At 47.7% G+C, this 20,803-nt stretch overlaps 1 protein-coding gene across 2 annotated transcripts in view; it reads right to left on the bottom strand.

Annotated features, from left to right (window-relative positions):
* The window catches only part of TXNL4A (thioredoxin like 4A), a 152,567-nt gene extending 143,543 nt beyond the window's left edge, over nt 1-9,024 (bottom strand). The window contains exon 1 of one of the 2 annotated variants that reach the window (XM_069620581.1): nt 8,899-9,024. The gene's annotated coding sequence lies outside the window, so the exon portion shown is untranslated. Of the gene's footprint in view, nt 1-8,776 lie in introns of both variants that reach the window. The other variant, XM_069620582.1, reaches the window with a different exon arrangement.
* Nucleotides 9,025-20,803: the final 11,779 nt, after the last annotated feature.

Here is a 20,803-nt window from a genome sequence, read left to right as displayed (position 1 = left end):
ACGGCACGCAAAAGTTCATAGCGATTTCTACATACTGTCCATCTGGCACTTTTGGGGGGGCCCGGCCTGCCCAAACTTTGCTCGGGGGGCCCAGGCCATAAAGGTTTGAAGACCACTGAGTCTGGGGGCTGATCACAGCCCGAATGGGAGAACTCGGAACTGAAAATTTTGGGATCCCACTGCAAAATGGAAGAACTTCATGTGCCAGGGGCAGAGAGCCACGTGGTAATAAGCATCCTGGAAAACCAGAGATGCCATCCAATTCCCCCCTGTACAACATTGGAAGAATGTTCTGCAAAGTCTCAATTTTTAAGTGTTACTTCCGGACTAAGCAGTTCAGGGCCTCGAGGTCCAGAATTAGGCGATACTTCCCTGAAGGTTTAGGGACCAGGAACACCCGTGAGAAGAAACGCTGACCCCGAACAGGGAAAGGAACGGGCATGATGGCCGCCTTCAACAATAATTAGGAGAGAGCTGTTTCCATAGCCAACCTCTTGGTCCGTGATCTGGAACCACAGTCCGAACCATGCAAACCTGGACAGGTGGAGACAGGAAAAATACTTGATAACCCCTCCGAACCGTGTCCAGAAACCAGGAATCCAAGCAGCACTGTTTCAATCAATGACATTTGTGATTTCATCTTTGATGTCTTGGGTGTTAGTCTAAGCAGTGCACTGTGGTGGCGTGAGTTATGGTTGCTTAGCTTACAATAACTGGCAAATTTCTGGGTTTTTTTGGTTTTACTTGTAACCAGTTTTTTCAGCGAATTTCATGGGTTTTTACCAGTGCATGCCATTTTCTTACAACTTACTAATATCATACTTACCCCATATAGCAATATTTGTGCCCAATTTACAAAGTGTCACCTTAAAACTCTGCCATTTTCCACCTTCTAGCATCATTTTTAACTCTTCTATACACTTTTTGCAATTAAACTGATTTTGCATCCGTAGACCTCTACGAACATCTGACTTCATTGCGGACCTTCCAGACAGTACCACATGACCATACACTGACGTGCAGCACGATGACGTGTCCGAGAACACGTCTGCACTTCGCGATAAGATCTGTGCTTCGCGGACAGTTCGGAACTGCATTTTCTACTGATCTAGGAACTTTCAACTTCAAAATTCCCCTTTCAGAGCTCCTACACCTATTCGTACTCATTATCCATTAACAATCTGGTGCACAGTAGATACTTGGACAAATGTTAACAAAACTGCTATTTTTCTTCAAAATGGCATCAGCTAATGCCATCCCTCCTCCCCAAAAGCCACCACCAGCTGGAGGACCTTCAAAACAAAAAAAGGGCAGTACTTCCTAGACAATGAAGAGTACCAAGAAGATGCGGTAGAGGAAGTGCCTTCCTCTAGCACCCAGAGAGAATCATAGGTGTGGCAGTTCTTTACCACTGTTGGGAATGTACCAAAGGCTAAAGCTACCCAAGTAAAATGCACTGAGTGCAACTTTGTATTCAGTCGCGGACTCCCCGGACAGTAATCCTACGGGACCACCTCCATGTGCTGCCACACCAAATCCTATGACCACAATGCTCTCAGAAAGGATGTTCCTTTCTTAGCAAGTAGGAGGCTGTCTTCCTCCACCTCATCTTCCTCAACCAATACTGTAACGACACAGCCTACTTCTGTGGGACACAAAATCCCACCAACTACCTTGCAAGCAACAAAAGAGGCTCTTGATCAATTTTTTTTTTTTTTTTTTTAAAGACAACAGTCCTCTGTAAATAGTACAACAAAACATTCTGCAGAGGGAAGCACTTTCAAAGTGCTTTTGTTTGTTTGTTTTATTCACTTATAATGCGCACCAGACCCGAAGGTATCCGAGCGCAGCAGTACAGAAAATGCAAGGCTTAAGTTGCAGGGTAGGGTCATAGGTTACATACAAATACAATATATTTACAAGTAGAGAGGCAATTGCACATTACATACATGCATAATGGATACAAAATACAATACAATGAGGACAGTATATGTACAGGCACTAAGTGGACATTAACTAATTGGTTAGATGGGCAGAGTAAAAATGTCCACAAAAGCAACAAATAGGCAGGTCAGTAGCGTGTCAATATTAAGGGTCTCCTGAAGAGGAGTCTGAGCTAGAGGACTAGTCATAGGCAGACTTCAGAAGATTAATGTTGTTGGATCTGAATTTCAGGAAGGACTGCTTCTCACGTAGAGGGTGAGGCAGTGAGTTCCATAATTGGGCCGCTCGAACCTGGAAGCTGCCACCCCCCACCTTAGTTAGTCTAAATCTTGGCATAATGAGGCTATTGGGGAGAACACCCTCATGGTCCTGTCACTGAGAAAGGATTCAATCCAGGTTATCGCTTCTCTAGAGAAGTGTGCGGCTGAATCTAAGTGGCTACAAAGTACCCCATGGTCCACAAGGTCAAATGCCGCTGAGAGGTCCAACAGTAAAAGGAGAGCCATTTTCCCCTCATCTCTTAGATCATCTATTTGTGCCTTCAAATCAATGAGGGCAGTCTCTGTACAGTGTTGGGGGCGGAATCCTGACTGCCGCGCTCCTAAGAGCTTATGTTGTTCCAGAAAACTTTGGATTTGGTTATAGGCTATCTTGTCCAGGATTTTAAGCAGAAAAGGAACTGTCGTGATGGGCCGGTATTTCAAGGGTATAAGAGGGTCTAGGCTTTGCTTTTTGAGCAGGGCTAGTACCCAGGATTGTTTTACATTGGTAGGCACAATGCCGGATGTGAATGAGGAATTGACAAGTTTAGAAATAAATGGGGAGAGATCCCTGGCGGCATCTTTTATGAGCTGGGCAGGGCAGGTGTCGCCCTGGCAGATGGAAGGCTTGAGAGAGAGGATGACTTTCTCCACCTCAAGGATAGATGTTTTAGAGAACGTAAATCGTACCACTGGGTGCTGTTCCTTTGAAGCATGGCCTATAATCAGCTTGTTGGTCTGGGGTGGTTGAGCGAGGGAGGCTTTTTTCTTGGCTATTTTCTTTTGGAGTAAAGTAATTTTATTAGATAGTGCTTGTTGAATGTCAGAGCCCCAAGTTTTATCTTTGGAGCATGTGCCCGGAATGGGTATGGGTGATTTTACTTCCTTGAAGATGGTGAACAGTTCCCTCATATTTGAATTAGCATTGGATATGCCCTTGTTGAATGAATTTCTTTTTTATATTGGGAGAAGATTTCTGTTAGTTTCATTTTGTGATCTTCAGAGGGGGTAAGCCTCCATGCTATTTCGCAACTCCTCTTAAGTAGTCACAAATCCTTTAGTTCAGGGGTAAATCATTTGTTTCGGTGAGATTTAGGTTTACTTCGTCTAAGTTTCTGAGGTGCGATGTTGTCAAGGGTGGTTAACATGATCTGGTTATATATTCGTTGACTAATGTTTCAGGGTCTAGATGATCCTCTAGTCGGTTAAGGATGGGTAGGATCACTGGGATCACTATCTCTGGTGATGCTCTTTATTTCTTGTTCATGGTGGGGCCATAGTAGATGCTTGCGGAAGAGGTCTGGAGGTAGATAGTTCAAAGGACAAAAAGAAGTGGTCTGTCCAGTGTTGAGGGACAATAGATTTGATGTTGGCAGTTGTAGTCTGCTAGCCAATCGAGGATTCCCCCTTTGTTGTGAGTGGGTTCTAGATTTTTTTGTGTTATGCCCAAATCAGAGAGAGAGTTGGCAATGGTGGTGGCATTCTTGTCTAGAAGGTCATTGAAACCCAGGTAAAAGTCCCCTAGGACAAGTAGCTGGGATGAGGCTTTAAGGTTATTGGAAAGTAGGTTATGGATATCCTACTCAAATGTTCCTATAGGTCTAGGTGGTTTATAGATGAGGTGGTAGTCAGTGTTTTCGAGCTAGCTAGACGAGGTTTGATGGTGAGTGTTTCACATGATTCGGATACTATGTTAAGACTTAATTTAGGCATGAGAATTATGCCTAACGATGATAGCAATGCCGCCTCCACGCATATTAGTCCTATCTCGTCTAAATATGGTATAGTCTTTTGAAGCTGTAATCAAGGAGCATGAGAAACACTGCCCCCTACCTTAGAAATAACACACATGCAACATTTTTCCCTGTCCACCTGTCCCTCCATATTAGTGTTTGGTGCCTCTTCTATCATTTGCCTACCCACATTTCGTTCTAAGCTTTCCTGCCAAAATAGAAAACACACCTGAAAACAACAAAAGAAATGTTCCATTAGGAACCACCGTTAAAAGAAATAGAACTAAAAAAACATATAGACTCCCTCTACTTTACATTTCTAAGTAAAGTACATAGACTCAATAAGATTTTTCAACATTTCCATTTTGTGTTATGCTAATGGGAATCTTGTGGCGTTCATCCCCCGTTCCAGGGACTGGAACTGTGGTTTCTGGCCCAGCCGCCCAAGTTATCAGCCCAAGCGAAGCGAGGGTGGATAACGAGGTCTCCGGACCATTATCCCCCAATTCCAGCCCCTGTAATGGAGGGATGAAGGCCATTAGCACCCTAGGTTCCCAAAGCAGGAACCCGGGGTGCTAAAAAAGGATCTAAGGAAAATCCTTTTCCAAGAGGGCCACCATGGAAAGGGAAGATGGGGTTCCATACAGGGCCCCTCTTCGCTTTCCATGGCAGCCTGCAGAAGGCGAAGAGAAAACCCTATGACCATATTACTACAAGCACATTTTCTTTCCCTTTCAAACCTATCCCAATTTCGAACAACTTTACCACAAAGCCGGTCCCAGGTGGACATGGCCACTTTAACCCCATGTGTTGCCCCTCGTGATCATGGCCAGTAGCCAGATTCTCCGGATCATGACCTTATTCCACGACCCAGACAATCTGGCCACTGCCCATTGCTACCGGCTATACCTCAGTGACCAAAAAGGTATATCACTATTTTTTGTACCTACATTATGACACTTGTTCAAAAATAAAACACGGGCACATTTGCAAAACAATGCTTTCAGATCCTTGCCAATGCTCCCCACAAGTTTGCTGGAAATCCACACGTTTTATTTTTTTAAAAGTGTCAAATGTATGCACATACAATAGTCATATAACCTAGCCCTCAATTGACAAAATCCATATATGGACTTTATGAAAATATTTATATCTAGATCTAAAATAGTTTTGCAAACTTTTGCGTGTCGTCAAATTGCACCACATTTATAAGCCTTTACAATATTTTGTGACCTCCCCTCTAATGTTGCCCCCTCTTGACAAAATCCCAAACATTGCAAAAACATGTATATCTAGATCTATAATCTATTACAAACCTTTTTGTAAATTCGTCAAATGGCACCACATTTATAAGCCTTTAAAATAATTTGTGACCCCCCACAAATTTTGCCCCCTCTTTACAAAATCCCACCAAACTTCGCAAAAGCATTTATACCTAGATCTATTATCAGTTCCCCAATTTAAGTGTAGATTTGTTAAATGGCACCTCATTTATAAGTGAGACAGGGGGTTGTTGCCTGCTATCTGCGCACAAAGACACAATTCAGCTAAAATTGGCGTAAAGTTTAATTGAAGAAATCTTCAACAGCCTTAGGAAAATTCATAAAGCAGCCTGACACGTGTTTCGAGCTGAAATGCTCGTCATCAGAGACTGGTAATTCTGTGCATGATTATATAAAGATCCAAAACATCAAACCAAAACAGAGATAAACAGAAAATAAAACATAGAGGGTTGGCATTGTTATACCAACAGTTACGGTTCCAAGTAAGGGATACATGTGTGGCCGCACCCGCAATGTTAAATCAAAGGGTCAACAAAGACAACCGATAAAAGTAATATACCAGCATATGATTGCATGAATAGAAATTATGAACAATTAATCAGATGCATATTTGTTTAAAATAAAGGATATAGTAATTGCATCCATAGTTACCAGAGTCTGGTAACTACTATATCCTTTATTTTAAACAAAAATATGCAATCTGATTAATTGTTCATAATTTCTATTCATGCAATCATATGCTGGTATATTACTGTTGGTATAACAATGCCAACCCTCTATCTTTTATTTTCTGTTTATCTCCGTTTTGGATCTTTATACAATCATGCACAGAATTACCAGCGTCTGATGACGAGCATTTCAGCTCGAAACACGTGTCAGGCTGCTTTATGAATTTTCCTAAGGCTGTTCAAGATTTCTTCAATTAAACTTTACACCAATTTTAGCTGAATTGTGTCTTTGTGCGCAGATAGCAGGCAACAACCCCCTGTCTCACTTACATACCGTTGGCAACGTTGGCAGGTTGCCCTCAACCCTTGCCTCATTCTGCAGCCCTTGCTCAACACATCTAACAGTCAGGGCGCCTGTTTCCCACAACAATCCTTTTCTGCCAAATACAAAGTTGTCACCTCATTTATAAGCCTTTATATTATTTTAAGACCCCCCCTTTAATTTCGACGCCTCTTGGCAGAATCCCACCAAACGTTGCAGACTCATTCGGAATCAGGTCAAGAATACAAGTGCAAAATGTCATGCAGTTTAATTAAGTTGCACCAAAGTTATAAGCCATCCATGAACTGCTTTTCACCAACCCTGTAATGCAGAGGTGTCCACGAACTTCAGAGGACTGTTCGCGAACATCCGGACTGTTCACAGACTTTCGCAGTGAATAACACCTGTTTTTTTGCTTCTTGCAGCCATATCCCATCCCATCCTCATCACCCCTTACCTCCACAGAGATTATTTGATAAGTGCAATGTTGTGATGTTTTTACCGCGATGTCTCTGGACACCGGCCGCGAATCCAAGTTGGCGGGCGTTTCCAAAAATCTGACTCCCTTCACCATCCAATCGGCGGGCGCGTCCGATGTCCGCAGACAGCATGTTGCCCTCTAAGCCAATCAGTGTCCTGTCCGCGGAACTGATATAGGTATCACTAATTGTTTGAGACCTACTTTTTTGTTGTTTTTAAATAAACTATTGGACGGATTTCCACCAAATCTACAAAAGCACGCTTCGGGACCAACCCGCCGCAAATTTGGTGAAAATCCGTCCAGCAGTTTGGGCTGTAGGTGTGAGCAAAGTTTTTCTCCATTCAGTCTATGGGAAAAAAAGAAATGTTGAGACCCCCACCCCATAACTTTGCCTCCCCTTGACCAAACCTCACCAAACTTTGCAAAACAATTCAGAGTGGGCCATATACTTTTTTTTAGCAATGTTTGGTGAGGATTCGTCCAGGGGGAGCGAAGTTATAAGCCGCCCAAAAGTGCTCTTCCTATGGGTTTAGCAACTTTAGTTAATGATTTATTTATTTTTTATAGGGCACACTTGCGTCTGTTTTTTTCCGGTCTGACTGCCAGCATATAAAGCAGTGCAGCCGGCACAGGGGGTGCAGCCGGCACAGGGGGTGCGGCCACACAAGAACACCTTACCTCCAGCAGGTCAATGTCATGTAATTAAGTTTACATGACATTGAGCTGGGGGCAAGGTCTGGCCCAGCACCTTTTGAAGAATCACGCCGGACTTAGCACTAAACAGTTTCAAGAAAAGCAGGAAGCTCAAATCTGAGCCCCCAGCTGTTCTGCACAAATTTCACGCTGGCAGACCTCCCCTCGCCACCTCCCCAAGAGGTATGTCGCTTCAGCTTCTTGGCTTGCAACATAGATGATCAAGGTACACACCATAAAAAACTAAATAAATGTCGCACAACATTAAGCAAATGCGGTTATTCCCCCCCCCCCCCCCCCCATGTACAGCACAAGTGAAAGAATTAATGACGGGAGATAATACTTCAGTCTTGCAACCCATTGGTTTTATTCAGTGGATAGCAACTATGCTCGATTACTCTAGAAAGCGTGAGCAACTTGATACCTGATGGTAACATTTTTAGAAAAGGTTTAAATCCACGTATGCAACAATGTGAAGAAGCAATGCAGTTATCCAAAAGTGAATACAAATCATGCACATTTATTTTTTTATCACATTTGACCATTTCTTTCCATTTTGCCTGCACTGCGCGGGCAGGGATTTAATGGGCTCGGCCTAGGCAGGCCTGACCCCAGGCTCGGCCCTACCCATGAAATCTCTGATAGATATATATATATTCACTTACACTTAGAAATATGAACATTAGCCTGAGTAGCATCTAGATCAAATTGTGAATGTTAGCATGCCCACACCTAGATAGAATTCTAAACATTGGCCTGCGCCACGTCTGGATAGGATTGTGAAGGTCGGCAAGTGCTGCACTTGGACAAAACTGTGAATGTTAGCATGCTAAAGGTCAGGTAACCCACTAACCAATATAAGCTCAAACTCTCTGCATACTTATCTCACTCAAAAAACACACAACCATCTCTCGCACAACAAGCCGCATGCACTTCACAACACTGCAACAACACATAAGCCGACCAACAGCACACGCACCAAAGCTCAGCACCCGGTGTATACCGAGTTGAAGCTGCCAACAGAACACCACTCCTCTCACTATCCTACTCCCGCTTCACCCTACTAACCCATCCCACCTTATCATTTATAGATATCCGCCGAGGCGCCTGAGGACCATTAGCGTTGGTGACGGTGCACGGTGCAAAATACCTTCAACATTTACACCAGACCACGGTCTGTGTGCACAGCTGCACAGCAGTTACTGCGTCTGAAAGCATTCCAGAGCCTGAACTGTACCGTAAATGAACTTCGGAGTAGCTACTGTGTCTAAAATACCAACAACAGGCTGCCCTGTGTAATTTCAAAACATGTTTTGAAAGTCAGGTACATACAATGTTTAATTTTAAAACGTGATAAGTGCACCAAAACGAATTACAGCTTCAGCCTCTTACTTAAACGTGTATTTCCAGAGGTTGCAAAAGGGCTCCTCTTACCAATATAACAACAAAGGAGTGAGAACCATCTAAGTTAATAGAAGCTAAAAGAAATGCATATAAAATTCGCACACAATCACCTGATGCTGCCTGGAAAACGAACAGGAGCGTTTCGTAAAGGAAGGACTCGTGTTGCTTTCATCATCAATTGAAACACATATTTAAAGTCCCAAGGAGACCCGATAGCATAGTGTACTTGTTTAAAAGTTAGCCGATACTTTCTGAAATGTCTTTAATACGTTATGACGTTTTTTCACGTAATTCTGTAATGCCATTAAGTCGTCGTGACGTTTTCACATAGGAAGTCTACGTGCCTAGGAAGAGAAGCATGGAGGGAAGTGTCTAGTTCCCATTCGAGAAACGGGCCATAGCAACGCCCCGCCTACCCTAACTCACGTGACTTCGGGCACTTATCCTACCATTCACTTGGCGTCCGGCGTCATCATTGTGGTTTTCGTGAGCATTTTTTGTGAGCTGGAAAGCTTGGACTGCCAGTGCGAGTGCAATCGGATTTTGCATGCTTTTGGCTGTCTGAGGTTGAAGTGGGTATTCTCTTCGGGATACCGGGTCCGTTTCTGCAACACACCAGATGAAGCGCCCTGAGCGGGACCCTGTAAAGCTATGGCTGACAGACTGCAATTGCAGCAGGATTCTGCGTGAATTTGGGTGGCCGAGATTACAATTTTCATTTTCTTCGGGATACCGTGAGAAGTTCCTGTAAAACACCAGATTGAGACGAGATGTGGCGGGGGTGTGCGGAAAGTATTTAAAAAAATCATTTTTATCTATTCCATTTGAAAGGTATGGTGGGCTATGAAAAGGGAGCTGAAACAATGGTCTATAACTGATCAAAGGGGGCTAATAGGGCAATGTAATTTATTTTTGATGGGTAGTTTTAGAGGGAGTGGGATGGCGCTATCTGCGTGTGGTTGGGGGGCACATGGGCTTCTTGGTTTAGGTCTGCACCGGTTATGGGGCATGATGGTATTGGTCTAGAGGGAGGGATGGGGCTTCTTGGTGGGGTCTGAATGGTTGGATGGGGCGCGCTGCTGTTGGTCTGGAGGGAGGGATGGTGTACATTGGTGTGGGTCTGGAGGGAGGGATAGGGACACATTGGTGTGGATCGGGAGGGATGGAGCACATGGTGTGGGTCTGGAGGGAGGCATGGGGAACATTGGTGTGGGTCTGGAGGGAGGGATAGGGACACATTGGTGTGGGTCTGGAGGGAGGGTTAGGGGCGCATTGGTGTGGGTCTGGAGGGAGGGATAGGGGCACATTGGCGTGGGTCTGGACGGAGGGATTGGGGCAGTTTGGTGTGGGTCTGGAGGGTGGGATGGATCATCTAGGTGTGAGTCTGAAGGGTAGTATGGGGGCATCTTGGTGGGGTCTGCAATGGATGGGGCACATTGGTGTTGGTCTGGAACAGATATGGGGCATCTGGTGGGTGGCATGGGTCATCTAGGTGTGGGTTTGGAGGGTGGGATGAGGTATTTTGCTGTGGGTCCGGAAAGAGTGGATAGGGGCACATTGGTGTGGGTCTGGTGGTAGGGATGTTGGTGGTGGTAGGCACATTGGTTGGAGTCTGCGGCACGTTGTGTGTGGCTGGATGGATCATCTAGGTGTGGGTCTGTAAGGCATGCTGGGGCACATTGGTGTGGGTCTGGGGAGGGATGGCGCACGTATGGGTCTGGAGGAAGCAATGGGGGCATCTTGGGGTCTGAATGGTTGGACAGGGGCATGCTGATGTGGGTCTGGAGGGAGGGATGGGGCATCTTGGTGTGGGTCTGGAGGGAGGGATGGGGCATCTTGGTGTGGGGCTGAAGGGAGGGACTGGGCCATCTTTCTGTGGGTCTGGAGGGAAGGATGAGGCCATCTTGGTGTGGGTCTGGAGGGAGGGATGGATGCATCGTGGTGTGGGTCGGGAGGGAGGGATGGGTGCATCTTGGTGTGGGTCTGGGGAGGGATGGGGCACATTGGTGTCGGTCTGGAGGAAGGGATGAGGCCATGTTGTGTGGGTCTGGACGAAGGGATGGGACATCTTAGTGTCTGAATGGTTGGATAGGGGCACGCTGGTGTGGGTCTGGAGGGTGGGATGGGGACACATTGGTGTGGGCCTGGGGGAGGAATGGGGGCACATTGGTGTGGGTCGCGGAAGGTATGGGGGCACAGTGTTGATTTGGATGGATCGTCTAGGTGTGGGTCTGGAGGGCCTAGTGCGGTATCTTGCTGTGTCGAGGGAGTGATGGCATCTTTGGGGGAGGGGGCTCCTGCAATGGATGTGGGCAGATTTGTGTCGGCGTAGAACAGGTATGGGTCATCTGCTCTGGAGGGTGGCATGGGTCATCTAGGTGTTAGTTGGGAGGGGTGGGGCATCTTGGTGTGGGTCTGGCAGGAGGGATCAGGGCTCATTGGTCGGGGGAGTGATGGTGGCATCTTGCTTTGGCGGGAGGATGGGGCATCATGGTATGGGTCTGGAGTAAGGGATTGGGTATCTTGGTGGAGTCTGGATCAGACGGGGGCATCATGGATCTGGAATGGAGGGACGGCATATGTTGAGGACATATCAGAGAATGATGGAGCATGTGTGTCTGTGGGCTGGAGCACTCTGGTGGGAAGGAAGGGGGCATCTGGGTGTGAATGGAGGGATTGGGTATGGGTGTCTGGAGAAAAGGATGTTGGTTTATGGGAGGGGTGGGGGCATGTGGGAGTCGAAAGGATGGGGTTATTTGTGTGTAGTCTAGAGAGGGTGGATGGCGCCATCTGTGTGTCTGGAGGTAGAGGTGAGGCATCTGGGTGCGGCTCTGGAGAGAGGGATGGAGCATCTTGGTGTAGTTATGGAGGGATGTATGTTGATGTCTTTGTGTGGGTTCGGAGGAAGGGATGGTGGCATGTGGGTCCGGGGGGAAGGAGGTGGCATTTGAATCTGGAACGTTTGTTTGGGTGTCCGGAAGGAGAAATGGGGCATCTGAGTGGGAATGGGGTGGGAATGGGGACATGTAGGGCTGGGGTATCTGCTTGTGAGTGCAAGCATGCAAGTCCGGAGGGATGGTGGTGGCTGGCCTTGGAGGGACAGATTTGGCACTTGGGCCTGGTCCGATGATTGGTGGCATGTGAATGTGCAGCATGTGTTTAAAGGGAAAGGGGGGGTGGGCATCTGGGTTTGAATGAAGAGATGGGGCATCTAGGTATGGACAGACAAGATGGGGAAGTATGCGGCATGGAAGTCACTGTGGGATGGGGCATCTGGGTGTGGATGTGGGGTTGGGCATCTGGGTGTAGATAGGAGCATGTAGGGCTTGAAGCATCTGCATGAATGGAGCAAAATGTGGGCAGGCCGGGCCCCCCCAAAAAAGCCAAATTGCCAGTAAGTCCAAATGGCTATGAACTATCGCACCGTCACCGCACCCCGCTCCCAGTATAGTCCCTGAGCTCACCCACCTGCTCTCATCAGTCTCTGGGATCCCTCATCCCACTCCTAGTCCAGTCACTGGGCTTTCCCCGCCCTGCTCCCACCACTGTCCCATTGTTCACCCCACCCCGCACAGTCCCAGGGCTACCACCTGCTCCTTCCTCCTACCCCACTCCCTGGGTCCTCACTACTCCACAAATTGCATAGTCCCACGGCTCGCCCACCCTGCGCTGAGGCATTCCCAGGGCTCCCACGCTCCCCTGCATAGTCCCAGGACTCCCCACCCTCTCCAAAAACCCACCCTCTCCAAAAACAATCACAGGGCACACCCACCCACTCCAAAAACAATCACAGGTCTCCCCCAGCTGCTTCAAAAACAATCCCAGGCCCCCCCCCCACCCGCTCCAAAATCAACCGAAAGCCACCCAATCAAAAAATAACCCCGTAGCCCACCCACCTGCTCCATTTTTTTTTCATGTAATTTCAGGCCACTAGGCTATGCCACCCCAGGGGTGGCGCCCCACAGTTTAGGACCTTTGCTATATTGTGGTTTTCAGTAGTCTTTATGAAATGATTGGGGTCTTCTGTCCGATTCCCAGTGCATATGTGACAGGACCACTAAAATCCAACGATTGGGAGAAATGTGCACTCTTGTGACAGCCTCATTGGAGAATCTATGAACTGAAAGAAAGTTTAGGTCAGTAGTGAGTCAAATTTACTCCTGGTAACTTCTACATGAATTTGCCCAGTTGACGTAGAACAGAGCCCCAAATGCAAAGGTTGATTTCTGCCGCTTAGCAGTTTTGCACTTTCATAGGACTATGGGGAAACGGGCGATGGACTGGGAGAGCAGGGTGTGATCATTCCTGCGATTAAAACGTGGAGGCAGACACTCACTAAAGAGCCCAGAGTCAGTGGGCACAGAAGGACAACTCAGCGGCTTCCTGTATCATGCCAGGTACTGATTAGAAGCACACTTATGAAATCTGTACAGGCTCTAGGTGTGAAAAAGCATCAGCGATCACGCCTTTAGGTGGTGCATTTTGCTATCACTGGACAGGATCATGAGGCCTGCAAGAACCTTTTTTGCCCCACAGCAAAAGCATGCATCTGTCATGCAAAAAGGAAAGGTTCTGTCATGCAAGTTATAGTAAGACAGAGTGACACATGAGTGAAAAGAATGAAGAGAAGCTTTCTGGCTGTTCTGGCGTTTTTCTGTCTGTTGTGTTGTCAGTCTGAAATGTTGACCTAGATACCAGCTACCAGCAACTTCAACCAACATCCTGTCATTGGCACTGCATTCTCACACAAAAAACATACCTACAATGACGGTATCAGATTCAGAACAAAAAGACTAGAAAAAAATGATCCATACGTTCACCCACTGAACTGCATGAACAGCCACACCGGTCTTCTCAACAGGGATGGTACTGTTCTGTACAGCGAGCAATGCATTTCGTTTAACAAACCAAATTCCACTTAAAACTGTGTGCATTTTTAAAATGCTGGTCGAACACGGGTTTAAACGTGATGTATTGTTCTCGGTGCGACTGCACTGACCTGCCGTTTGCATCTCCCAGCACAATCTAACCTGGCTGGAAAGCTTGCTTTGTGTCTGGGGGGATGCCATTTCGCATGAAAAGACAATGACATGTAATTGTGTTCTGAATCACTGCACCCTGTCTGCATGGAAGCACAGATGCATGCAGTGCACTCTTGCGCCTATGCACCGCTGTTCACAGAATAAACCATGCAGTCCGAGGATGCTCAGCCTGAATTTACAGCACTGCTCCAGTTGTGCTGGGTTTGGGAATATAGCAGAGCCAAACTTTGGGGCCGTTTTTATAGTGCTAATTTAACCCCCATATTTGAATCTTTTCCTCCCACTTTTGATGGCACTTCGTCATGTCTAAATATTAGACATGAGACTAGCTTTGTGCAACCTGTGGCCCTGATCAGTTTTTCCGGCTTGATCCATCAGTGGTTTTGAAACTACAGCAAGGTTAGTAGCACTGGCACGTTGCTATTTGAATTAACTTGTGTACTTTGCCTCTGTCTCCTGAGAAACTAAACAGATCCTTGTTAGTCTCATAAGAGGCTTTGCTGGCTGAGTTTAGGCAGCGTCTCTCTGCTGGTGTATGCATGGGTGTCCGGGAGGCTTATTATGCATGCTCATGTTCTTGCATGTTACCAGGTGTGCACTCTAGCAGGCTGTGAAGGATTGGGACATCCATACCACACAGACGGAGGTGAGAGCTTTTCTAGATCTCACCGGTTACTACTGGTCATTCATCAGAGGGTATGGGACCATTGCCATGCCCCTGAATGATGTAACGTAAGTGTCAGACTATGTCAGGAATTCATTATCCAGACAAGACGCCTGTGATTTTCGTATTGGAGCAGTGTTAGCGCAGCTGAACTCAGAAGGGGTAGAGCAACCTGTCGACTACATTAGCAGGTTGACAAAAAGGGAAAGGAACTGGGCTGTCGTAGAAAAAGAGGCGTATGCGGTCGTGTGGGCCATTAAGAAGAGGAAAGCCTTCATCTTTTGGTCTCACTTTACGATTCAGACGGACCATAGGCCTCTGCAATGATTAATGGCCATGCAAGGGGAGGACCCTAAGCTTTTGCGTTGGGCCATATCCCTACAGGGATTAGATATGGACATCCAGCACAAGCCAGGCTCCCAGCATGGAATTGCAGATAGCCTCACCTGTACATTTGCCTTGATGATGAACCAGACCCTCAGTAGGGTGGTGGTTCACATGTTGAGGCTGGGGGGCATGTGAGGAATTCGACCATCCGCGCAGGAAGAGTGCGCTCGCCTGGGCTTTTTTGTTTGTTTAAAAGAATGCATGATGGAGTCATTCCTGCGCACATTTTCCACGCTCCCTGCACAGCAGAAAAGTAGTTATGTACTCTGGGAGGACACCGCTTACCAGTCCCGCCCTCCCCTGTCATGCGTAGCTGACACCTGACAACCGTGGGTGCATCAAAAGCCTTTGGCCATGGGCAGCCTGATTCGAATTTCAAGGCCCCATGGATTTGCATCTCCATTGCCAAACCTTGCTGGTGGCAGTGAATACTGAAGAATGTTAATTAGCAAGCCTCAGGGAAGGCCTGGGTGTAGGAAGTGACGATGGAGACCAGACACCAACACCTCTTTGTAATGCAATGTGTAAACTTGGTACTAACACCCCTCCTTGGCATGAAGTGAAGTGAATGTCCTGTCTGGAACCACTCCTTTCAGAGCAGAGAAGCATGTGAATTGTAGGAGACAAATGTCTGCCTGCAACCCCCTACTTGAAAGCATGTCCATGTTGTGAGCAAGCGCTGCATACTGCTCAGTTAATTAGGGACACACTTTGATGTACAGCATTCAGGAAGATGGGTGGGACTTAGAAGTATATGTTGTAATCTTTCACCTGTCTGTTGCCAAGCGCCCTGGTTCTGACCTGAAGCATCACTGAAGATTGTTGGTCGAGACCCAAAATTGCCTCACTTAAGTTAGGCTTGGCCTACACCAATCACTGGGCCCTCTTTGGCTTTAAAAGAGGGCTGAGCCCCTCGCTGATCAGATCATCTGAAGACTTCTCAATGTGTAAGAAGGACTCATTTGGACCAGAGCTGAAGGTACAGTATACCTTATATCTTCCGCCAGTGAAGGAAGGCCAGGAGTTCCAAGAGGGAAGCAAGATCCCTTCCCTAAACATCTCCAGGGAACAGAGGTAGATACCGGACTCGGAGGACCCGCCCAGCAACTCCAGAACCGGTACCCAGCCAACACACACCATGCCCTGCTAGGTTCTGAAAGCAAGCTTCCTATGTGGGAAGTGCCAGAGTGTCTCTGGACAAAGGACAAGGCTGTTACCTGCTAACGTCCTCCGAAGCTTTGAGCCCTCTGACTTGAAAGGACACAAGCTTGCGAAGAAGCTCGGAGGAGTGCCTCACAAGCATTTTCCAGCTTCAATCTTTTTATGGACAATTTCGACAGTCTAGTCCTCTAACGACATCCGGCTGCACTGCTGACTGTTGTCACGTCACCAGAGCCGTCCAAGAAGCCTCGTCCAGCATTCCAGATCTGCCAACCAGCTCGGAGAAACGATTCATGGCCCGAGCCACCGCGCCAGACAGCCTGCAGACGTCTGTCCAGCCTTGCTTGCCGAACTGCTTGCCGCCTGGTACCTGCAGCTGTCTCCCGCCACTAACTCTGCCTCAAGGGCTGCAAAGCGCCCTGAAACCGACTCGACGCTGTCGAACAACAAACTTCAGCACCAGGTACATTCTGGTTCTGCCTCCCTCGTCCTTCTCCGAAGGCCCCTAGAGACAGTTACGACCCTTTGCCCCTCTGGTGCTGGAACCAAATAATCTTGAACTATAAGACTGATCACTTTACCAACTACCATCCTGTCAGTATCCAGAGTGTATCCCTTTCCTTCGTGAAACTGTCTGTCATGATCTCTGCTTCCAAAAGGTCAGGGTTTTCCCAACTCCCTTGGAAGCAGATCCATAACCCAGGTTCCGAGTGCCAACCAGTCCCAATTGGGACCTTTTGGACCCAGTCCTGGCGCCAGTGGCACCAGGCTCATAAATATGCCCAGTCCCAGCGCTGGAAGCGCCGGGCTCGTAATGCTTGGATGGATTTACCTGCAGCAGACCATGCTGCTTACTTGCCTGCCAGTTGAGCCTCTGATCCTCTTCTGTTTGGAACTACTTTTCCTGTTGGGTGGGGCAGGAGCCACTCCCTAGGTTCAGAACACTGGAACTCTTCTGGAAAGCAGGAACTCTTTTCTTACCTAGGCGTGGCTGTGGAAGGAGACACCTAAGCACTACAGGAGGCTATTTAAACCACACCCGATGGATGAATCTTGCTTTGCGTTATTCTGCATCCTCTGCAGCAGAACGCTCATCGTGTCTTCTGCATCTGATCCTGGGCCTAAGGAAAAAGGCTTACCATCCTGAATCCAGTCTTCAGCAACACCTATAAAGACAAGAAAGAACAGGTTAGCATTACGGTCTTCAGTGACAGCGCTTCACTTACCTGGTCCATCGGCTGTCACCAACCTGCGGTTAACGAAGGTAGCCTACACCTCTGTTTTCCTCGTCTATGTGCCTCCATGGCATGTACTGAAGTTGCCCTTCTCCAGTAGGGGTAACTGGGTAAACCCGGTCTCCCCATTCGCTCCTCGTGTCAGCTTGATCTGTCTGTCTGCATCTTTAATGTCAGTACATGCCTTGGCCGTCTCCCTCCTTTTCCCCCCCTGCGAGATCCCCAAGTCTCTGCACGGATGGGAGCAAGTCATCCAGACTGTGAGGCGTCTCTGGTCCGTTGTGATCGATCGTCTTCGTCATCCTTAAATCCCCCCGTGGCCTTACCTGTTTCCCATGCCACGCTCCTCTCTGCCCTTTTCCCCGTCGATATATGCTTGGGTTACCCTCCTCCTCGCTACCCTCTATGTCCCTGTCTGAGTCGATGTCCATATCACTGCAAAAATCATCTACGAAGCTCAGCCTCCTAGAGGTTGTGTCTTCGCTGGGCTTCCCTCCAATTTTGATCAGGTCCACGCTACCCCTTCCCCGCAGGAACCTATGTCTGTCCCGTCGGACAGAGTGGCAGGCCTGTCTTGTGTGGTAGTGCTGTCTGGCTCCGTTCGCCTACCCCCTCCCATTTTATTGTCTCCTGCACCCATTGCCCACTTTATCCCTATCTCTTATTGCACGCTCCTCCTCCTCTTTGTTTGTGCTCTTGCGTGTCGCTCTAGGTCCCACTTTCTCCATTCCCTCTTTCCTAAAACTTTCCCTTCTCGTCGTCTTCCCTTCGCCTCTCTACCTCTTCGAGCTCCCTCCTTCTCTCACTGCTCCCGCTCTTTCTCTTTGCCTATCCTTGCGTGCTCTCTCGCATCTCTTCTTTTTCCTTTCTTTATACTTCTTCCATTATCTCTTCCCAATCTCTTGCTTCGCTGCTCCCCTTAAGACTCTCCATTTCTTTAATCGCCCCCACTGCTTCTCCCATTGTCTTTCCATCCAATTTTAGGAGAATCTGCCCTCACACCCATTTGTTCGAGACTATGCCCTCTAGCCCCTCCTTGGTGCTAGTCTGTCTTGCTGCATGTTCCCTTCCCACTGTCAGTCACTCCAGCCCCTTGCTGCTCCTTAGTGTATGGTGGAGGTTGACATTTTGGATGTGTGTACCCCTCTGCTGCCTTTAGCTCCAGTATAGGGTACAACCCCTGCTTGTCTTCTGTATCCTCTCCCTTCTCACTCGCAGGAGAAGGTGGGGGAGTGGAAGCTGGCCCTGGTGTCTCCTGTTGGCTCAGCATCCATTGAAGCCTCGCTATAACCCCCCCCTCAACTCCCCATCGTCGTCCTGGAACATTCTCCAGATCTCGAATATCGCCATACGATTGACTAATTTCTTCCCCTTAAAAGTTTTCTGTAAGAGTGTCGGTAGCGGTTGCTGCTCAGTTTTGGAGAAACGTCTGCATTGTGGCCATGGCTTAGTCAATTTATCTTTGGTACTTTTCGTCCATTCCGCACTATATTTAAAAATCTCATCTTTGTAGCGTGGAAGGGTCTTGCATAAGGGGTGTGTCCCCCCGCACTTCCCTTGATACATTGCGTTTCTACTTACTTGACCTCGAGTCGAAGTGTTCAACACTCCGTTATTGCACAATGAAATAGCAGTTCTGACAATTATTCTCGAGCCTCTCTAGCCCCAACTGTCATGAGTGCTCCACGTATCGCCCTTCTGCAACTCTATGCCTCCTTGGGCACACCCACCAAACTTGCACATGTGCCTAATGTGCACTGCCACTGAACAACCTCCTCTGTCAACCTTAAGTTTCTCAACACTGCTTCCACAACGCCTCGTGCTCTCCAAGTCCTATGCACAGACCTAATTGGTGACATCACCAACTCACTGAACAAGGTAGTGCTAAAGACCACTTATAACGTGTACACTACTGTCCCGTTAAAATGTACACAACCCAGGGGATACCAATATTTCTTGTTATCTGTACCTACAGTGTCGCCTTGTAGGTACAATGACTCTGCGTGACTTAACCAAACAGCGTCCGCAATCTAGGCCAGCTCCTTTGCTAAACCTAACGTAGGGATACCATCATCTATGACCTGAGCTAAAACGCCCAATCCACAGGAAATCCAATATTCACATAACGTCTGTCATCTGTGCCCTTAAGTCAATAGTCTAGGTTATTCACCAGATCCTTTACCCTTAAGACCAAATGTGACCTAACCACAAAAAATGACCTCTACCTCCACTCCTTTCCCTACTATGCTTTACAATACTAGACAATACTTCAGAGATACTTAGCAATGCTCAATACCACCCCACCCTTGCACCCCGTTATGATATGGCATTTATAATGCGCCTATACACAAGTGTTTCTAGGCGTGTTACTTTCCCGCTCCTCTTAGTTGCTCTGTGGCTGAGTCAATACTTACAGTCCATGATCCACTGACGCTGTTCGGCTGCCAGGTCTCCCAAAGCTGACACACCACCCTTCTGGTCTGCTGGACTCCTCACAGACCATGGGAGGATATTCCCAAGCTGGCTCCTGACGGCCTTTGAGTGGGTGTTAACTTTCCAGCCGGGCTCAGAGTCTGCATGTTGCCCCGCAGCCCTCCAGTCGCTGCAGCAGAAGAGGCGGCTTTATGCCAAACGGGCGTAGTGAACCATCCTCTGCTACCAACTTGTTGTGGAGGACAAAGTATGCCAGAGGTCTGGGAGGTTATTATGAGCTCAACTGTTCATCTCCCAAGGGCCCAACAACTCCCTTCCCCCCCCCCCACCCCTCCTAGAATAAACGGAGGGGACTTGGCCATGGGCAAGTTAGAACTGTTTATTACGAAAACCGACAGAGGTCATACAGGTCATTTGTAAATCTCCGGAGTCACACTTCAACTAACCTGTCCCCCCGTTTTGATGCAGAATGGCGTCGCACCTGGCCGCTCCCCAAAAACCCTATTGCGTGTGTATAACTTATAGAATTCCCATATACATCTTACTCAATTAGCCCTTCCATGTCAAGTGGCTGGCCCGCCCCTTCGCCATGAAACTATTACATTGTTGCAGGGCCACAGGATTACCATTGGCCCTTCTCTGCCATCCACCCCTGGATTTCTGTGCCCTGATTGGCTTGAACTGGCTTCGGCCTGACACCCAGTTCGATTCTCAGTCCTCTTTGCACCTCTTCAAGGTGATGTGAAATGATTGGGTTCCGGTGTATCTGTTAGTAACGCCACTTTTGCCTATGAGTGCTTTCCCCATTGCAACATTGTTAACTTGTTCATGTTTCACTTCTCGCCTGGGTTGCTGAGAACTGTTAGTCTTTCCACCGTGGGTGAATACCCATTGTCTAGCTCGCTGCATCACATGATTGAGGACTGCAAAATCGAGCTCTTCTGGTCTGCAATTATGAGCATTTATTCTGTTTTTCAGCAGGTGGCTCCTTGTCGTAAGTTTGAAATGTGCTGCTTGTCTTTGACCTTGGCTGCGAACCCTGGTTTTCCTGCTTTGCACAGTCTGGTTCTGCTTCTCTTCTCGTTTCTTGTGC

The sequence above is a fragment of the Ambystoma mexicanum genome, chromosome 5q, assembly GCF_040938575.1.
Source record: "Ambystoma mexicanum isolate Mex_15411 chromosome 5q, UKY_AmexF1_1, whole genome shotgun sequence".
NCBI classification, from domain to species: Eukaryota; Metazoa; Chordata; class Amphibia; order Caudata; family Ambystomatidae; genus Ambystoma; species Ambystoma mexicanum.
This window is presented reverse-complemented; position numbering and strand designations above follow the sequence as displayed.